This window comes from Pan paniscus, chromosome 1 (assembly GCF_029289425.2).
Source record: "Pan paniscus chromosome 1, NHGRI_mPanPan1-v2.0_pri, whole genome shotgun sequence".
Lineage (NCBI taxonomy): Eukaryota > Metazoa > Chordata > Mammalia > Primates > Hominidae > Pan > Pan paniscus.
In genome coordinates this window covers 105817425-105839731 of record NC_073249.2, presented here as the reverse complement: position 1 = coordinate 105839731, position 22307 = coordinate 105817425, and the positions used below count along the sequence as shown (strand labels likewise).

Below are 22307 nucleotides of genomic sequence, written 5' to 3'. Positions count from 1 at the left end.
GTTATATGTAGGCGAGCTTGGTTTATGCTTCAGACCTAATGGCAGCAGCCCTTTCACTCACACTTTAGCCCCAGCAGCATAGTAACAACAGCTGTGTGCAGAGGATTCTGTCTGGGTGTGTGAAAATGTGCAGTGGCTCTGCTTCTGGAGGGAGTGGGGTTAGTGGCCTGCACTTCAGCCTCAGTGGCAGCAGCCAGCTGTGGTGGTAGCTGCAGGTGGGGAATCTCAGTGGGCGCCAGGGCCATGGAGATGCAGGCACTGCTGGGTCCCAGGGAGAGTGCCGTTCACATGGTGTTGGGCTCTCAAAATAGCACCTTACACAGGAGCTGCTGATGCCTTGGTGATGTGTGGGATCCAGTGTGAATTCCCTCTCTGGGGCAGTGCCATTTTGTGGTCTCCAGGAAGCTCTCTGTTTTCGTCTCAGGGCCCCTGCGGGTCAGGGGCTCTACCGTGGCTAGGACTGCAGGAGTCCACGCATGGCTGGGACTGCAGGAGTCCACGGTGAGAATGTGGACCACGAGGCATCTCTCACTTCCCTTTTCCCCACAATGGGGAGTCTCTACAGACTCCTAGCTGGTCCTGGCTGAGCAGGCTGCCTTGCTTCCCTTTTATTCCTTGCCTTAGGTGTTTCCTGACACTTCTCCAATGAATTCCAGTGTTCTTTTTTGGATGCCTATTTGAAATGTGACTATCTACTCACTATTTAGGTTCTTCTTTGTGGAGGAGGCAAGTACCAGCCATCTTTAAGCCCCTCTGACTTGAACTTCTGAGAACCAGAATCTTCCTAGAGGCCTTAAGTACATGATGAGATGGTATCTGAGGAAGATGAATCTGTTTATTTGCAGTTGTGGAAGAAAACAGTGGCATAAGTAATCACAAATAGCAGATTATTATAAAACGATGTAGCAGGTGCTATAATATCCTCAATCTGTTTTTTTCAAGCTATGAGTTTCAGAATGCTAGGGCTCCTGGGAAAGGCCTTGGGGATGCTAAGTGGGGTGGGTGGATGAGGCAAAGCTGAGGGGAAGCGGGACTCAGCACCCCTCTCCCTTTCCCACCTTAACTGGAACAGCACTGCTTTTATTGTTTTAACACATGGAGTTCCAGATGACGTTTATTTTCAGACAAGAATTTAATAGATCTTAACTGAACAACATCAATTAATTACAGAAATACATAGCCAGACAAATGTGCCATGAGGGGGTTGTTTGAGGATAAATACTTTGCTGAGCATTCACCTCCCAGGGCTGTTAGAGATTACTTCACATTTTCACCTGTGAGATACCAGCTCTGACAAGGGGAAGATTCTCCCGGAGAAGACAGATTTGGAAGGTTGCGGATATGCCTGTGCCTCAGGAAACGATTGAACCTGGCTCACTTTATTCAACACACTGTGCAGTGGCCTTTCAACTCTTAGCCCAGGGGTCTGTCTCAGGCCCAGTCAGGCTCTGTCTTCAACTTGATTCCCTCAGCAAGTTCCAAGGCCTACTTTCCTCTTCTGGTAGCTACCCCCTGAGGCAGATTTGGAGTGGGGCAATTCCTCCCTCCCAAACCCTCCCCCCTTCTCTTTGTTACCCCAGACAAACATTCAAGAGCTTTTCACCCTGGATAATTAGACCAGGGCAACAAAAACAACAAACCTAGGGAAGTTACACAGGTTCTAGATTCTTATAAATATATTTTGAATACCGTGGCTTTTGTCTCCTTCACAAGAGATAATAATGGATAAATTCTGCCCTCCACATTTATTTATTTTCATTTTATTTTATTTATTTTTATGAACGAGGCAATTTATTAACCTAGCATGGTTTGTTCTAATGCTTCTCGTTGTCAGCTGCCACCTCTCTGGTGATTCTGTCCACATCTCTCTGTCCCTGAGGTGTCAGTTTGTGGCCCCCATCTTGGCCCTTTTCCACCATTTTCAGCCCCTCCAGGGCTTGGAGGACCTGGCGGGCCACACTCTTGGAGCCTCGACTGAAGTGGCTGGGCATGACGCCATCTTTGATGTCCCCCATCGATCTTGGTCATGGAGCCAACCCCAGCGCCACCCCAGAGGTACAGATGCCGCGCTGTGGAAGCAGCTCATGTGTAGAACCAGTTCTCATCACAGGGAGCAAGCTCTTTATGCTTGGCCACCCATTTGGGGACTTTCGGCTGCCCAGACTTTTTGAGAAAGGCTGCCAGAGCTCTGACGAACTCCTGCTGGTCCACATCTTTTACAGTAACTCCAGGCATCCTGTGGCCTCTGCGCTGCCAGCCAGGGGAAAGGGCCACATTTATTTTTAAATGACCTCACCAGTGATCTTTCATTCAGACCTGACTCTTAGATGTCCCCAAGGAATGATGCGAGCCCGCCCCTTGTCTTAGGAGTTCTCTGATCTTCTGTCCCACATGAAAAGGATCCCCTTTAAGCAGTTTCTCATTGTCATGCTTTTATCCCATTACTTCATACATGACCTTATACTATGTGTTCTGGGTTCTTTTTTTTTTTTTTTTGAGATGGAGTCTCGCTCTGTCACCCAGGCTGGAGTGCAGTGGCACAATCTTGGCTCACTGCAGGCTCTGCCTCCCGGGTCTATGCCATTCTCCTGCCTCAGCCTCCCGAGTAGCTGGGACTACAGGCGCCCATCACCACACCCGGCTAATTTTTTGTATTTTTAGTAGAGATGGGGTTTCACTGTGTTAGCCAGGATAGTCTCTATCTCCTGACCTCGTGATCCACCCGCCTCTGCCTCCCAAAGTGCTGGGATTACAGGCGTGAGCCACTGCACCTGGCTGGGTTCTTAAGGATGTGTAACAAATCACCCAAAATTTGACGGCTTAAAATAATGATTTACTATTTCTCATGGTTTCCACTGGTCAGGAATTTAAGGAGGTCTCCGCTGGGCAGTTCTGGCTCAAGGTCTCTCATACACTTGCAATAATATGTCAGCTGAGGCTACAATCATCTGAATGCTTTACTAGGATAGGAGGATCCACTTCTAAGGTGGCTCATACACATGAATGGCAAATTGGTTGCTGGCCATTGTCCAGGGACTGAGTTCCTCTCCATGCAGGCCTCTCCACTTTGCAGCTTGAGTGTTCCCATGGCAGCTGGCCTCCCCCAGGGCAAGAAATCCAAGAGACCAAGATGGGTGCTGGAATGACTTTTATAACTTAGCCTTGAACATCATACACTATCAATTCTATCCTCTTTTACTGGCCACAAAGGTCCAGCCCTGATTCAATGTGAAAGGGGATTACAAAAGGAGGCAAGGGTCATTGGAAGTCATCTTGGAGGCTGGCTCACCATACTATAGAAGGGCTAGAAGAAGACCAGGCTCAAATAAAAAGAAAAGGCAGCTAGTAGATGCCCTGGAATGCAAACTAGGTATTGAGTGAGTAAGAGAGAGTCTCTGCCCTCTTGAAGCTTATAATCTATTGGGAATGACAAGTTTCATATGAATAATTGCACTTGGAATAAAACCCAATATCCTGAACCTTGCCCCTACCTATTCTTTTCTTCTCCTCATCTCCTTTCTCACTGAGTGCCAGCCACACTTCATTCCTTCAACAGGCTGAGCTCTTACCTTCCTTAGGGCCTTTGTACTTGCTATTCCCCAGAATGCCCTCCCCTGATCTCTGCATGGCCAGCGCTTTCTCACCATTCAGGTCTCTGACTTAAATGCTACCTGATATTTTCTTGGGTATTTGTTGTCTGCCTCCCCCTACTAGAAAGTAAGCCACATGACAACAGAGACTTGTTAAGTCTCCTTCACTTCTATCTCCCCAGACCTGAAATGGCACTTGTTACATATTAAGTGATGAATATATAGCCTAATGAGCAAATGAAATACCCACTTTCTGACCAAATTGTATAAAATTTTCCTTCTAGAATATTGTAAACTCAAGCTCTATCCCTATTTCTTGGCCATCTTGCAATCTAAAGGTTGGTGAATTACAGACTTATTCTACGATCTAACCTTGCGGATTCCTTGCCGCTGAGCAAATGGGTACCTCTGCCATGCCTGATTTCTAGATCCAGTTACTTCTTCCCAGGCTGACTATATTATTTGTATTTTTCCACAGGACTGAGTCCTCCATTTCTGATTGCCTTTCCTTGGTTTCCTGTCCCAACTTTCCTCCCTCCTCCAAAGGAAGGGCAATTCCAGCCTTGTTTTGCTGCACTTGTGTTTTCAGCTTTCTTGGGCTAAAATATTGAAAGCATTGCTCATTAGCAACCCAGATTTCCTGCTTTTCAGGGGAAACGACATGATGAGCAGGGCCCCATGTGTATTTATTTTGAAAATATGTTTTTTAATTTGAAAGCAAATGGACGCTGCAGGTCTGCAGGTCATTTCACCTGCTGTGGCATGTGATTAGTGAGGCCTTTTCTCTCTGGGTGGTGGTGCCAGCTAATGGACTCATGCTCCCTATGTATGTTTATCTTCAGTTAATTAAAATTTTGCCAAATCTTCCTCACAGCGCTTGTGCACAGCAAGGCCAAGCCTTGACTTGTGGCACTGATCCGGGCTGGCAAGGTAGATGGGGGCAGTCATCCTATTAAATATTAATCTAAGAAGGCAATCAAGCCTGTGGACTTCCACCCCTGAGGTTCTCCCACTGGGAAGTCACAAATCAATGCCAGAGCTCCATGCTTGTGGCAACTCTTCCTGCCAGGCCTGAGTCAGCAAAAGACACAGTTTTACCGAACAGTTATTTGACAATAAATCTGAGTAGAATTCTGGGAGATCTCTCTTAAATACTGGAATGAATTACACGCACATCTACCTGGGAAGGGAATGTTAACTAGCTGGTGAAACTGCACCTTATGAATGATGAATGGGCCACTTTGCCAGGATTTATTTTGAAGTTACGGGTCAGATGAAGACGCTATAGCAAGTATCCTATACTTCAGACGGCAGTTTTGAAAATCTGCCTATGCCAGGGATGGGGGAGGAGATTAAAGGTTCAGTTGGCTCCCAAAGCCTCCATTGCCCCATTTTCAGAAATGTGGACATTGCCTCCTCACAAGTTCACCTTCCTTCAATCACTTCAGTCACCTTCCTTCTGTCCTAGCTGCCAAATCATTTCGGCAGATTCTTCTGCTGACAAACACGAAAGTTAGAGCATTCTATTGTGGGCTGAATTTTGTTCCCCAAAAAGATACGTTAAAGTCCTAACCCCCAGGACTGTGAATGGGGCTTTAATTGGAAATAGGATCTTTGCAGATGTAATTAATTAAGATGGGTGGGCCCTGATCGAATGATGGGCATCCTTATAAGAAGAGATAACAGACACACGCAGGAAGCCTGCCGTGTGACAAGGGAGGCAGAGATAGGGGTCAGGCATCTACAAGCCAAAGAATGCCAAGGAATGTCAGCAGCCATAAGAAGCTAGGAAGAAGCACATACGGATCTCCTAGAGCCTTCAGAGAGAGCACGGCCCTGCCACCATATTGATTTCAGACTTCCAGCCTCCAGAATTGTGAAAGAGTACATTTCTGTTGTTTTAACGCAGCAAGTTTGTGGTACTTTGCTATGGCAGCTCTAGGAAACTAACACACGCTCTACTCCTAACCCTGATGCTGACTGCCATGGCCGTTTGCCTCCTCTACAGACCTCGTTGATAGGCTCAGTCACCCTGATCTCCTTCCCTTCCTGGGAGGAAGTGGGAAACTAGGCTAGGAAGAAAGCCTCATCACATCTCAAGTCTTGCCCATGATTTTTGAAACATCTCTGCCCACATTCTTGCCTAAGTAGGGGTCAGTGAACATAATAATATCTCTCTTTAATGAGGGAGAATGTCACTCTTCTTCAGGCGTCATCACTCTAAATTGAAGTCTCATGGGCTGGCATCACAGATACAGAGAGAATAAGAGCGATACATTTGTGCTGACCCTGACACATGTTCTAGAAATCAAATTTTTATTTTCACATTCCTGGCTAATTCTTTGTCTCTTCCAAAAGTTGAATGTTACAGGCCGGGCTTGGTGGATCACCTGAGGCAGGAGTTTGAGACCAGCCTGGCCAACATGGCAAAATCCCATCTCTACTAAAAATACAAAAATGGCTCACACCTGTTATCCCAGCACTTTGGGAGGCCGAGGAGGGCAGATCACCTGAGGTTGGGAGTTCGAGACCAGCCTGACCAACATGGAGAAACCTGTCTCTACTAAAAATACAAAATTAGCCAAGTGTGGCAGCACATGCCTGTAATCCCAGCTACTCAGGAGGCTGAAGCAGGAGAATCGCTTGAACTCGGGAGGCAGAAGTTGCGGTGGGCAGAGATCATGCCATTGCGCTCCAGCCTGGGCAACAAGAACGAGACTCCATCTCAAAAAAAAAAAAAAAAAAAAATTAGCCAGGCGTGGTGGCATGTGCCTGCAGTCCCAGCTACTTGGGAGGCTGAGGCAGGAGAATCACTTGAACCCAGGAGGCGGGGGTTGTAATGAGACAAGATCGCGCCACTGCACTCCGGCCCGGGCAACAGAGTGAGACTCTGTCTCAAAAAGAAAAAAAAAAAGTTGAATGTTACAAAAATCCAGTTAAATGGAGGGTTTGAGCCAGGGAAATCTCTAAGAATAAAGGCTGTACAATATTTTGTTGTCTTGAGATAGCTAAGGAAAGGGACATTGAACTTGAGGTCAGAAAACTTAGGCCTGAATTCCAGCTCTGTTCATCTTCACAACATCCTTGCAGGTTACATATAATTAGCCCTGTGTACACGTGGCCAGGTGAGCTGAGGCTGCTCCTTGTCCCACTTCAAAACAGACATACTTACAGGAACTGGGAAGGTGGCTTCTGCTTGGTCTTTGTTTTGCTGAGTGGGACAAACAAGCTGAGGGTAGAGATGAACTGCTCTGGACAACAGAATGAGTTTTAAGAAGTTGTAGAGGTAAAAAAGAGAAACAAAATTATTAGCAGGGAAAAAAAATGTGTGAGGCAAGATGAAGAGGAGTGGCTGATGAAGAATTTGGTTTAGTTTCTACTGTGTGGTATACTATATGTATCTTCTTCGCTATGTCTCCAAAAAGATCTAATTAATATGTTATGAATTGGAACTGATTTTGGAGGTGGACATCTGATGAGGAACAGATTGTCCAAGGAGATCCAGCTATCCCAGGGCTACAGAGAAGCTGATGTCCAGAGAAGTTCAGCTAACCATAGGACTATAGAGTGCTGCTGCTCTCCACAGATCTGACTACCACATTACTAGAGGCCTGTTTACTGCATTTCCTTTTAACTAGTATATCATGTCGACCTTTCAGCAGAAAATTACAAATCACACTAAAAGACAAAAACACAGTTCGAAAAGACAGAGCAAGCATCAGAACCAGAGTCAGATATGGCAGGAACGTTGGAACTATGAGAACAGGAATTTTTAACACTATGATTAATATGCTAAGAGCTTTAATGAAAAAATAGATAACATGCAAGAACAGATGGGTAATGTGAACAGAGAGATGGAAACTCTAAGACAGAATAAGAAGGAATAGCTAGAAATAAAAAAAAAAAGTAACAGCAATGAATACCTTTGATGGGCACACCAGTAGACTGGACACAGCTAAGGAAAAAATTTCTGAGCTTGAGGATATGACAATAGAAACTCCCTAAATGAAAACCAGTCAGAAAAAAAAAGATTTTGAAAAACCCAAAAAAGGATATCGGGAACCATGGGACAAATACAAACGGGGTAGCATAGGTAGAGTGGAAATGCCAGGAGAAGAAAGAGAGAAAGAACCAGAAGCAATATTTAAAGCAATAATGACTGATAATTTTTCACCCAACCACAGATCCAGAAATCTCAGAAAACAGCAAGAAGAATAAATGCCAAAAACAAAACAAAACTATACCTGGGCATATCATATTCAGAATTCAGAAAATTAAAGATTAAAAATAAATCTTAATAGAGGCCGGAAGGAAGAAAATAAACACCTATAGAGGAGCAAAGACAAGAATTATATCAAACTCTTGCCAAGTGCGGTGGCTCACGCCTGTAATCCCAGCACTTTGGAGAAGCTGAGGCAGGTGGATCACTTGAGGCCAGAAGTTTGAGACCAGCCTGGCCAACACAGAGAAACCCCATCTCTACCAAAAAATACAAAAATTAGCCAGGCATAGTGGCACACACCTGCAGTCCCAGCTACTTAGGAGGCTGAGGCAGGAGAATTGCTGAAACCGGGGTGCGAAAGTTGCAGTGAGCCCAGATTGCACCACTGCACTCCAGCCTGGGTGACAGAGCGAGATTCCGTCTCAAAAAAAAAAGAATTATGTCGAACTCTGACTTCTCACCAGAAACTATGCAAGCATGAAGAGAATGAAGTGAAATATTTAGAGTACTGAGAGAAAAAACTTCACCAACTTAGAATTCTGTCCCTGTGAAATTATCCTTCAAGAGTGAAGGAGAAATAAACTTTCTCAGACAAACAAAAATTGAGGGAATTTGTTGCTGGTTGGTCTGCCTTGCAAGAAATATTAAAGGAAGTTCTTCAGAGGAAAGGACAATTATGTAGGTCAGAAACTCAGATCTATACAAAGAAAACAAGAGTATCAGACAATGAATAGGTGAAGGTAAAAATAAAAACTTTTATTTCCTTATTCTTAATTGGCCTAACAAAGAAGTTTAGTAAAAATTATAATAGCAACAGTGTATTTGATTATGCCTATATTATGCACATATGTCAAATATATAGGCACACATAAATGAATATATATTATTTATTATATATGCTTATGTATAAGTAAAATGAATAACAGAAATGATATGAGGGATGGAAGAGAGGAATTAGGAATATTCCATTATTATAAGATACTTGCCAGCAAACCACCATGGCACATGTATACCTATGTAATAAACCTGCACATCCTGCACATGTATCCCAGAACCTAAAGTAAAATTTAAAAAAAAAAAAACATTAAAATATTTCTATTTTTATACAAAGGGAAAAAAAAGATACTTGCCCTACTCATTTTATTTGAAATTAGACTTGGATTAGTTATAAATAGATATTCCAAACTCTAAGGCAACCAGGAAAACAAGTAAAAAAAGAAGTACAACTGACATGCCAAGAGAGGAGAGAAAATGGAATCACATAAAATGCTCTGTTAAAACTACAAAAGAGCCCGGGTAACATAATGAGACCTCATCTCTACAAAAAAAAAAAAAAAAAAAAAAAAAAAGCCGGGTGTTGTGGTACATGCCTATAGTCGCAGCTACTCAGGAGGCTGAGGCAGGAGGATGGCTTGAGCCCAGGAGATTGAGGCTACAGTGAGCTACGATCATGCCACTGCACTCCAGCCAGGGAAACAGAGCAAGACCCTATCTCAAAAGAAAAAAAAAAAAAAAAAGCCAGAAAAAGTGGAAGACAAAAATAGGAACAAAGAACAAGGGCACCCTTCTACTGGAAATGGACAAATCCAGCAGGCAGAAAATCAGTAAGGACATAGATGAGTTCAACAACACCATCAACCAACTGGATATAATTAACATCTGTAGACTACTTTATCTAACAACAGCAGATTACACATTCTTCTCAAGCTTACATAGAACATTCATCAAGATAGACCACATTCTGAACCATAAAATACACCTTAACAAATAGAAAAGAATAGAAATTATGTTTGCTCTCAGACCACAATAAAATTAGAAATTAATAACAAAGATAGCTGGAAAATACCAAAATGCTTGGAGAGTAAGCAACACATTTCAAAATAACACATGGGTTAGAGAATAAATTTCAAAAGAAATTAAAAAATATTTTAAGCCAAATGAAAATACGACTTATCAAAAGTTGTAGGATGTAGCATAAGCACTGCTTGGGGAAAATTTATAGCATTGAATGCATGTATTACCAAAAAAGAAATATCTAAAATCAATAATCTAAGTGTCCTCCACCTGGGTGACAGACTGTGTCTCAAAAAAATATTTAAAAAAAACTAAGTGTCCACCTTTGGAAACTAGAAAAAGAGCAAATTAAGTCCAAAGGAAGCAGAAAAAAAGAAATAATAAAAATTAGACCAAAAATTAAAGAAATTGAAAACAGAAAAGCAATAGAGAAAATAAACAAAGCTAGAAGCTGGTTCTTTATTTTTGTTTTTGTTTTTGTTTTTTGACAGTCTTGCTTTGTCGCCCAGGCTGGAGTGAGGTGGCATGATCTCGGCTCACTTCAACCTCTGCCTCCCATGTTCAAGCGGTTTTCTTGCCTCAGCCTCCTGAGTAGCTGGGACTACAGGCACGTGCCACTGCACCCGGCTAATTTTTATATTTTCAGGAGAGACGGGGTTTCACCATGTTGGCCAGGCTGGTCTTGAACTCCTCACCTCAAGTGATCTGCCTGCCTTGGCCTCCCAAATTGTTGGGATTACAGATGTGAGCCACCCCACCCGGCCTGAAGCTTGTTCTTTGAAATTATCAATAAAATCAGTAAGTATCTAGCCAGACTAAGAAAAAGAGAAGATTCAAACTATTAACATCAGAAATTGAAGATGAAACATCACTATAGATCCCATGGACATTAAAAGAATAATGAAAGAATAATATGAACAATTCTACCCCCACAAATCTGATAACCTACATGAAATGGACCAATTTCTTGAAAGAGATAATCTGCCAAAACTTACACTGGAAAAAAATAGACAATCTGAATATATCTATTAAAGAAGTTGAATAAATAATTAATAACCTTCTGAAACAAAACATGACATGCCCAGATGGGTTAATTGGTGAGTTCTACCATACATTTAAGGAAAATTTATACCATTCCTCTATAGTCTCTTTCAAAAGACGGAAGTAGAGAGAATGCTTGCTAACTCATTCAATGAAGCCATTACCCTGATATCAAAACCATCACAAGAAAAAAAAAACTTTGAACCAATATTTCTCATGACATAGATACAAACATTCCCAATAATAATTAGCAAATCAACTCCAACAATGTATAAAACTAATTACACACCATGACTGTCTTAGTCCATTCAGGCCGCTATAACGAAATAACATAAACTGGGTGGCTTAAACAACATTTATTCTTACAGTTCTGGAATTTGGGAAGTCCAAAATCAAAATGAAAGTAGCTTTGGTGCCTAGTGAGAGCCAGCTTCCTGGTTCACAGATGGCCATCTTTTTGCTACATCCTTATATGGCAGAAGAGACAATGAAGCCTCTGGGGTTTCTGTTTTAGGGGCACTAATCCCATTCATGGGGGTTCTGCCCACATGCCCTAATCACTTCCCAAAGCCCCATTTCCAAATACCTTCACATTGAGGATGAGGTTTCAACATAGGAATTTTAGGGAACACAAATATTCAGTCTATAGCCATGACCAAGTGGGATTTATTCCATGTATTCAATGCTGATTTAACATTCAAAAATCAATTAATGTAACCCATCACATCAACTGGCTTAAAGGAGAAAAATCACATGATCATATCAATAGATGCAGAAAAAGCATTTGATAAAATCCAATGTCCATGCATAATTAAAAAAAAATAAACCCAGCGCAAACTAGAAATAAAGGGTAATTTCCTCAACTTGATAAACATCTATAAAAAAACCTATAGTTAACATCATACTTAATGGTGAAAAACTTAAAGCTGTCCTGCTAAGATCAGGAAGAAGGCAAGGATGTCCCCTCTCACCATTGTGTTTCAGCATTGTACTGGAAGTCCTAACTAATGAGACAATAAAAATAAGTAAAAGATATGCAGATTGGGAAAAAAAAAACTGCCCACGTTCACAGATGACATGATTGTCTATGTAAGAAATCTGAAAAAATTGACCAAAAAAAAAAAGACTCCTGGAACTAATAATTGAGTATAACAAGGCTCCAGGATATAAGGTTAATATACAAAAGTCAGCCACTTTCCTATATACCAACCATTGCTGATATGACAAGTAAAATTTGAAATTAAAAACACATTACCATTGCATTAGCACTCCCCACAACAGACCTATCAGGGGACCTGCCCTGATAATCATGTAGGTTCTTTTCTATTTTTCCTAAGCATCGACCGGCTTGAGAAATAAAGGGACAGAGTACAAAAGAGAGAAATTTTAAAGCTGGGCATCCAGGACAGCCATCACATGTTGGTAGGTTCCGTGATGCCCCACAAGCCACAAAAACCAGCAAGTTTTTATTAGGGATTTTCAGAAGGGGAGAGAGTGTGCGAATAGGTGTGGGTGACAGACATCAAGTACTTAACAGGGTAATAGAATATCACAAGGCTAGTGGAGGCAGGGCAAGATCACAGGACCACAGGACTGAGGCGAAATTAAAATTGCTAATGAAGTTTCGGGCACCATTGTCATGGATAACATCTTATCAGGAGACAGGGTTTTGAGATCAATGGGTCTGACCAAAATTTATTAGGCAGGAATTTCCTCTTCCTAATAAGCCTGGGAGCGCTATGGGAGACTGGAGTCTATTTCATCTCTGCAGACTCGACCATAAGAGACAGATACGCCCCGGGGGGCCAGTTCAGAGACCTACCCCTAGGTGCAGATTCTCTTTCTCAGGGATATTCCATGCTGAGAAAAAGAATTCAGTGATATTTCTCCCATTTGCTTTTGAAAGAGAAATATGGCTCTGTTCTGCCCGGCTCACCAGCGGTCAGAGTTTAAGGTTATCTCTCTTATTCCCTGAACAATTGCTGTTATCCTGTTCTTTTTTCAAGGTGCTCAGATTTCATATTGCACAAACACACATGCTGTACAATTTGTGCAGTTAACACAATTATCACATGGTCCTGAGGCAACATACATCCTCCTCAACTGACAGGATTAAGAGATTAAATTAAAGATAGGCATAGGAAATCACAAGGGTATTGATTGGGGAAGTGATAAGAACTGACTTCCCGCAACAGAGACCCTTAGATATAAAAATGCTTATGTATAAATTGTATATGTAGGTATTAAAAAATGAAATCAGTATAAATTATATTCAAAATCTATGGAGGAAAACAATGAAATTCTGATGAAAGGTACCAAAAAAAAACCTAAATAAATGGAAAGATAGACTATGTTCATGGATAAGAAGACTTAATATTGTCAAGATGTCAGTTTTTTACAATTTAATTTGTGGAGTCAACACAATCCAATCAAAATACCAGCAAGTTATTTTGTGGATGTAGATAAACTGAGTCTAAAGTTTATATGGGGAGGCAAAAGACACAGAATTACCAAGTCAATATTGAAATAAAAATCAAAGTCGGCCAGGCACAGTGGCTTACACCTGTCATCCCAGCACTTTGGGAGTCTGAAGCAGGCAGATCACTTGAGGTTAGGAGTTCAAGACCAGCCTGGCCAACATGGTGAAACCCCATCTCTACTAAAAATACAAAAATTAGCCAGGTGTGGAGGCGGGTGCCTGTAAACCCAGCTACTCAGGAGGCTGAGGCACGAGAATCACTTGAACTCAGGGGGCAGAGGTTGCAGTGAGCCGAGATCCGCCACTGTACTCCAGCCTGGGTGATAGAGTGAGATTCAGTCTCAAAAAGAAAAAAGAAAAAAAGAAAAAAAGAAAAAATCAAAGTCAGGGGACTGGCACTACCGAACTTCAAGACATAGTACAAAACTACAGTTGTCAAGACATTGTGGTATTGGTGAAAGACTAGACAAATAGATCAATGGAACAGAAAGACAGCCCAGAAATAAACTCACATAAATGTAGTCAACTGATCTTTGACAAAAGAGCAAAGGCAATACAATAGTGCAGAGACAATCTTTTAAAAATACGTCAGAACAAATGAACATACATATACAAAAAATAATCCATTTTTATTTTTTGAGACAGAGTCTTGCTTAGTTGCCCAGGCTGGAGTGTAGTGGCATGATCATGGCTTACTGCAGCCTTGACCTCCCAGGCTCAAGCAACCCTCCCAATTCAGCCTTCCAAGTAGCTGCGACTATAGGCGTGCACCACCATGCCCAGCTAGTTCTTTAATTTTTTTATAGAGAAAGGGTCTCCCTATGTTGTCCAGGCTTTAAAAAAAAAGAATCTAGACACAGCTTACATCTTTCACAACAATTAACTGTAATAGATAATAGACCTAAATGTAAAACACAAAACTATAAATTTTTTAGAAGATAAAAGAAAAAAACCTAGATGACCTTGGGTATGGTGATAACTTTTAAAATACAACATGAAAGACATAATCTATGAAAGAAATAATTGATAAGTTGGACTTTATTAAAATTAAAGACTTATCTTTGAAAGACAATATCAAGAGAATGAGGGGCTGGGCACGGTGGCTCACACTGTAATCCTAGCACTTTGGGAGGCTAAGGCAGGCAGATCACGTGAGGTCAGGAGTTCGAGACCAGCCTGGCCAACATGGCGAAACCCTGTCTCTACTAAAAATACAGAAATTGGCTGGGTGTAGTGGTGCACACCTGAAATCCCAGTTACTTGGGGGGCTGAGGCAGGAGAATTGCTCAAACCTGGGAGGCAGAGGTTGTAGTGAGCCAAGATCGCACCACTGCACTCCAGCCTGGGTGACAGAGCAAGACTCTGTCTTGAAAAAATAAAAAAACAAAAACAGAATAAGGAAAAAAGTCATAGACCGGGAGAAAATGTTTACAAAAGACACATCAGATAAAAGAACGTAATTCAAAACTTACAAAGAACCCTTAAAACTCAACAATTTAAAAAAAAAAAACAATTCAAACATGGGCAACAGACCTGAACAGACACTTTACCAAAGAAGATATACAGGTGGCAAGTAAGCATATAAAAAATGCTCAAACCAGGTGTGGTGGCACATGCTATTATAGTTTGAATATTTGTCCCACCTAGATCTCATGTTGAATTGTAATCCCCAATGCTGGAGGTGGGGCCTGGTGGGAGGTGTTTGGATCACAGGGGTGGATCCCTCTTGGCTTGGTGCTGTCTCTGTAATAGTGAGTTCTCGTAAGATCTGGTCATTTAAAAATGTGTGGCACCTCCCCAATCACTCACTCTCTCTCTCTTGCTCCTGCTCTCACCATGTGATGTGCCTGGTCCCCCTTTACCTTTCACCATGATTGTAAACTTCTCGAGGCCTCCCCAGATGCTGAGCAGATGCCAGCACCATGTTTCCTGTAAAGCTTGCAGAACTGTGAGCCAATTAAACCTCTTATCTTTATAAATTACCTAGCCTCAGGTATTTCTTTATAGCAATGCAAGAATGGCCTAACACATGTGTCTATAGTTCCAGCTACTCAGAGGCTGAGGCAGGAGGATTGCTTGAGGCCAAGAGCTCAAGGCTACAGTGCACTGTGATTGTACCTGTGAATACTGTGAATAGCCACTGCACTACAGCCTGGGCAACACAATGATATTCTGTCTCTAAAGAAAAAAGGGAAGGAAGATGCTCAACAAGGGCATATTTTCATATGTCATTCAAAAATTACAAATTAAAGCATAAACAGATAGCATTACACACTTATTAGAATGGCCAACCAAAACACTGACAACATGAAATGCTTATGGGAATGTAAAATGGTACAGCCACTTTGAAAGACAGTTTGGGCTGGGCACAGTGGCTCACGCCTGTAATCCCAGCACTTTGGGAGGCCGAGGCGAGAGGATCACCTGAGGTCAGGAGTTCAAGACCAGCCTGGCCAACGTGGTGAAACCCTGTCTGTACTGAAAATACAAAAATTTGCTGGGTGTGGTAGTACATGCCTGCAATCCCAGCTACTTGGGAGGCTGAGGCAGGAGAATTGTTTGAACCCAGGAGGCAGAGGTTGCAGTGAGCCAAGATCGTGCCACTGTACTCCAGCCCAAAAAAAAAAAAAGACAGTTTGGCAGTTTCGTACAAAACTAAACATAATCTTACCATATGATCCAGCATTTTGTACTCTGTGATATTTACCCAAAGGAGTTGAAAACTTAAGTACACACAAAACATGCACACAGGTATTTATAGCAGCTTTATTATGATTGTCAAAACTTGGAACCATCTAAGATGTTCTTCAGTAGGTGAATGGATAAACTGTGGTGCATCCAAACAATGGAATATTACTCAGCATTAAAAAGAAATAAACTATCAAGCCATGAAAGGACCTGAAGGAAAGTTAAATGCATATTACTGGGTGAAAGAAGCCAATCTGAAAAGGCTACATTCTCTATTATTCCAACTACATGACATTCTGTAAAAGGCAAAACTATGGAGACAATAAAAAGATTAGTGGCTGCCAGAGGTGAGAGGAAGAAGGGGATGAACACACAGAGCATAGAGGATTCTTAGGGCAGAGAAACGGCTCTGTATGATAACACAGTGGTGGATACATGTCGTTACACTTTCGTCAAAACCCACAGAGTGTACAACACCAAGAGTGAACCCTAATGTAAACTATGAACCTTGGTTGATAATGATGTGCCAATGTAGGTTCATAGATTGTAACAAATGGACCACCCTGGGGCAGAATGTTGATAGTGGGGGAGGTTGTCCATGTGTGGGGATGGGGGACATGGGACATTTCTGTACTTTCCATTTAATTTTGCTGTGATGTAAAAACTGCTCTAAAAATGTTTACTAATTGAAAGAAATGAAGGAAAAGGCCAACAATGAAAAGAAAGTTTTTGTCTTCCCTATCCCCAAGTGACCCAGTTTCTTCTCCTGCCACCCTCAAGTCACCCACTGTGACCAGTTTCTTGAGTATTCTTTAAAGATATCCTTGGTATTTACATATATGGCCTTGTTCTTTTGATACCACAGTTGCCTCCCTTAGGGAAAAAGAATGTTTGGAGTTAACCTGAGGGAACAATTCCTTCCCTCAACCCTGTGTATGCTTCCTTTAAATTTTTGAAGCTCAGATACCAAATGGAATATAATGGAGTATGTTTTTATGTTTCCTGGGAGTTGGTGAGGTGTACTAAAGAGCCTGGCATCTAACATCTGTTGGGACTAAGTTCAAATTCATACCTACGCTGGGTGACTTCACTTTTCTGAACCATTTCCACCTCTGAAAAATGGAGGTAATCATCCCTACCTCCAAGGGCTGCTGTGAGGATAAAATAAGAGAGTGAGGGGGAAACATCTGCCACCCTCCTTCCTTTCCCTCCTACAGTTTCTCCAATGCTTTTTAAGAATAGAGAGAAAAGGAAAAGCAAATTCCCAAAATCTACACGCTGTGTAATGATCAGCTTTGACCTAATTCTACTTCAAAATGTTTCCTTCTCTTACCCCCCACTACCTCCCACCCAGATGCCTAGTATAAAGAACTCATGAAAACTTAGGCCAAATGGGAACCTGGAATATTAAAGCCTTTGAGAAAACATCTGTTTGTTCATTTATTACCATGTTTTTGCTTCTGTCTTGTTTGGTTATAAGAGCCTATGGGGAAGTCCTTTGCACTTTAGTCTATACAGTGCTCTTATATCCTTCATTTTACTTCGCAACTCTGTGAAAAAAGGAGAAAACTGAGGTTCAGAAATCAAATGCTTTGGCTAAGAGGCATCTGGCAGAAACGGGGCTAGACCCAAGTAATTCTCACTGGTTTCCTTGCCTTTTTCTATCTCTAGTTGGCTTTCATGTGTAATCGCTACTGCATCAGTTAGGATGCATTTGGCTGCAAGCAAGAGAAAATCCAAGTCACCCTGGCTCATGTAACTGGAAATCCACAGATTCTGTGGCTTCAGAATGAGCTTAAGGCAGTGGCTCTGCTCTCTTCTCTGCTCCTCCCTTGCTTTCTTCCTCCTCTCTGTGTTGGCTTTTTCCCCCTCATAATCTGGCCCTGCTGTATTACATTTGTCTTTTTGTTAGGTATCCAGCATTCCCCCGAATTCCAACTTCAAATTGTTGCCTTAATTTCTCTTTTGGAGAAATTGTCACTTGTGTAATGCCTCCCTTATGCTGTGGGGCTGAAGTGGTCAGATCATTCATCTCCCTGGCCCCCAGCTTGTGGGGAGAAGGGGAGTGATTCACAGCCTTGGCCAATTGGAGGCTCTCTGCTAGACTTTGAATCTTGGACAAGAGCCAGAAGGGCAGGCTGCAACAGTGCCCAGGCCCAGGCATTTCTATGGGGCGGTGCTGCTTGCAGCTCCATTGCCTGACCACTGAAGTCCTTCTGGCTCTTGCCCCATTTTCCAGGCCCAGCTCTTCAGCTTCTCCCTTGTGGATTCTGGAAGCCTCCACTATTCTTACAGTAAATTTCCTCTTTGTTCAAGAAGGCCAGAGACATTTTCTATTGCTTGCCATCAAGAACCCCAATCATACCATGTACCCAGCAATTCCACTCCTAGGTAGGTACCCAAGAGAAATGACAGCATATCTCCATATAAAATTTTGTACACCAGTGTTCATAGCAGCATTCCTCGTGATGGCAAAAACAAACAAACCATGTGTCCATTAACTGATACATGGGTAAATAAAATGTGGTAGGCTGCAGGTGGTGGCTCACGCCTGTAATCCCAGCACTTTGGGAGGCTGAGGCAGGCAGATCACCTGAGGTGGGGAGTTCAAGACCAGCCTGACCAAAATGGAGAAACCCTGTCTCTACTAAAAATACAAAATTAGCCAGGCGTGGTGGCGCATGCCTGTAATCCCAGCTATTTGGGAGACTGAGGCAGGAGAATTGCTTGAACCCAGGAGGCGGGGGTTGTGGTGAGCCAAGATCACACCATTGCACTCCGGCCTGGGCAACAAGAGTGAAACTCCATCTCAAAAAAAAAAAAAAAATTAAAATTAAATGTGCTATATTCATACAGTGGAATATTATTCTTCCATAATTAAGAAATGAAGTACTGGCCGGGCGCAGTGGCTCAAGCCTGTAATCCCAGCACTTTGGGAGGCCGAGGTGGGTGGATCACGAGGCCGGGAGATTGAGACCATCCTGGCTAACACGATGAAACCCCATCTCTACTAAAAATACAGAAATTAGCCGGGCATAGTGGTGGGCGCCTGTAGTCCCAGCTACTCGGGAGGCTGAGGCAGGAGAATGGCGTGAACCCGGGAGGCGGAGCTTGCAGTGAGCTGAGATTGCGCCACTGCACTCCAGCCTAGGCAAATCCATAGAGACACAGAATAGATTAATTTTTGCTAGGGGTTTGGCAGGAAGGGGAAGTGGTTACTAATTGATATGAGACTTCTTTTGAGGCTGATGAAAATGTTCTAAAATTGTGGTTGCCCCACTCTGAATCTATTAAAGCCTGCTGAATTGTACACTTTAAAAGGGTGAATTTTATGATATATGAATTATATATCAATAAAGCTGTTATTTTAAAATAAAAGATCCCTTCTAGCGTAGAGAGCTGAATGGAGAGGCAGCCTGTGTGCTGGGAAGAACACCACCACTGGAGCTCCAGAAGATTTAGTTGTAATCCCAGGTTTATTTCTTGCCAACCTTAAATTTCACCATTTTGGTCCTTGATTTCTTTATTGCTAACATGACGAGACTTAGTAAATCAGTGTTTCTAAAACTTCAGTCATTTGTGTGCCACCTTCATGATTTTTGTCACATCATTGTGCCAACTGAATGGTTATTTACCTGTGTGTGTGTTTTTTTTTTTTTTTTTTGAGATGGACTTTTGCTCTTGTCGCCCAGGCTGGAGTGCAGTCGCACGATCTCAGCTCACTGCAAACTCCGCCTCCCAGGTCCAAGTGATTCTCCTGCCTCAGCCTCCTGAGTAGCTGGGATTACAGGCATGCATCACCACGCCCGGCTAATTTTGTATTTTTAGTAGAGACGGGGTTTCTCCATGTTGGTCAGGCTGGTCTCGAACTCCCAACCTCAGGTGATCCGCCCACCTCGGCCTCCCAAAGTGCTGGGATTACAGGCATGAGCCACCGCGCCCGGCCCACCCGCTTATTTCTTTAAATTAGTTCACCTTTTGTAAAACTTTTATTTTAGGTTCAGGGGTACATGTGCAGTTTTGCTCTACAGGTAAACTCGTGTCACAGGAGTTTGTTGTACAGATTATTTCATCACCCAGGTATTAAGCCTAGTACCCATTAGTTATTTTTCTAGATCCTCTCCCTCCTCCCACCCTCCACCCTCCAATAGGCCCCAGTGTGTGTTGTTCCCCTCTGTGTGTCCATGTGTTCTCATCATTTAGCTCCCACTTATAAGTGAGAACATGTGGTATTTGGTTTTCTGTTCCTGCATTAGTTTGCTAAGGATAATGGCCTCTAGCTCCGTCCATGTTCCTGCAAAGGACATGATCTCATTTTTTTTTTATATAACTACATAATATTCCATGGTGTATATGTACCACATTTTCATTATCCAGTCTACCATTGATGGACATTTAGGCCGATTCCATGTCTTGGCTATTGCAAATAGTGCTGCAGTAAACATACGTGCGCTTGTGTCTTTATGACAGAACAATTTATATTCCTTTGTAATAGGATTGGTGGGTTGAATGGTATTTCTGTTATCAGGTCTTTGAGGAATCACCACACTGTTTTCCACAATGGTTGAACTGATTTACATTCCCACCAACAGTGTATAAGCATTCCTTTTTCTCCACAACCTCACCAGCATCTGGTTATTGTTGGATTTTTTACTTTTTAATAGCTATTGTAACAGCCATTCTGACTGGTATGAAATGGTATCTCATTGTGGTTTTGATTTGCATTTCTCTGATGATCAGTGATGTTGAGCTTTGTTTCATACACCTGTTGGCTGCATGTATGTCTTCTTTCAAAAAGTGTCTTTTCATATCCTTTGCCCACGTTTTAACAGGGTTGTTTATTTTCTTGTAAATTTGTTTAAGTTCCTTAATAGATGCTGGATATTAGACTTACACCATATACAACAATCTACTTAAGATGAATTACAAACTTAAATGTAAAACCCCAAACTATAAAAACCATGAAAGACAACCTAGGCAATACCATTCTGGACATAGGAATGAGCAAAGATTTCATGACGATGACACCAAAAGCAATTGCAACAAAAGCAAAAATTGACAAATGAGATCTAATGTGACTAAAGACCTGCAACAGCAAAACAGAGTAAACAGACAACCTACAGAATAGGAGAAAATTTTTGCAAGCTATGCATCTGACAAAGGTCCACATTTTTTTTGTTTTGTTTTGTTTTTTTGCAACAGAGTCTCGCTGTGTTGCCCAGGCTGGAGTGCAGTGATAATCTGAACTCACTGCAACCTCCGCCTCCGGGGTTCAAGCAATTCTCCTGCCTCAGCCTCCCAAGTAGCTGGGATTACAGGCATGCACCACCACCCCTGGCTAATTTTTGTATTTTTAGTAGAGACGGGGTTTCTGCATGTTGGCCAGGCTGGTCATGAACTCCTGACCTCAAGTGATCTGCCCACCTCGGCCTCCCAAAGTGCTGGGATTGCAGACGTGAGCCACCACACCCGGCCTCCACCTTGTTTTTTTTTTTTAAACCTAGCATCATTCTAAACAAAAATATTTGTAGACTCATGGGTTTGCTGTGCTAGTTGTATTTTCCCCATACATAATAAAATCAGCCCTAGACAGTAAAATTTAAAATGTCCATCCATCCCCCGTGTCACCATTTCTGTTCCTACCATTTGGGAACCCTGTACTTGAAGATTCCATTCCAAGCACAAGTGTAGCTTGTGCTACAAACTAGCCTAGAGGGTAGGGACAAAAGTCTTCCCTTATTTCTTCCTTCAACTATCACAGATATTTTAATCACAGGCCTCATGTGGCCTTGCCCTGCTCTGAGGGTGGGGTTTCTGGTCTGCTAAAAGAGGAGGGCTTGGCCGGGCACGGTGGCTCATGCCTGTAATCCCAGCACTTTGGGAGGCCGAGGTGGGCAGATCAGGAGTTCAGGAGTTCAAGACCAGCCTGACCAAGATGGTGAAACCCCGTCTCTACTGAAAATACAAAAATTAGCCAGACATGGTGGCACATGCCTGTAATCCTAGCTACTCAGGAGGTTGAGGCAGGAGAATCACTTGAACCCTGGAGGCACAGGCAATGAGCTGAGATCACACCACTGCACTCCAGCCTGGGCCACAAGAGTGCCCCCCAAAAAAAGAGGGCTGCCACAGGGCCAGCTCCATTCAGTAACCAGATGGGTGCCTCCTGGGATGCTGGGGATGGTCATTGTTATTCTAATTTTGCTGAGGAGATTGTCTGAGAAACATTAACTAATATACCACAAGAAAACAAAACTGATCGTTTGCCAATTCCAGTGCTTGTTTAACTAGTGGGTTGGTGCAAAAGTAATTGTGGCATTTTGCCATCACTTTAATGGCAAAAACTGTAATTACTGTAAAATAATGGCATTTTGCCATTACTTTAATGGCAAAAATGACAGTTATTTTGCACCAACCTAATATATCATAGTAGGCCCTGAGGCTGGACATTTTGGGGTAGATGTAATTGTGGTCTTTATCAAACCGGGCTATA

At 42.4% G+C, this 22307-nt stretch overlaps 1 pseudogene; it reads right to left on the bottom strand.

Annotated features, from left to right (window-relative positions):
- Positions 1 to 927: 927 nt before the first annotated feature.
- LOC129398047 (small ribosomal subunit protein eS19-like) lies at positions 928 to 20645 on the bottom strand (annotated as a pseudogene).
- Positions 20646 to 22307: the final 1662 nt, after the last annotated feature.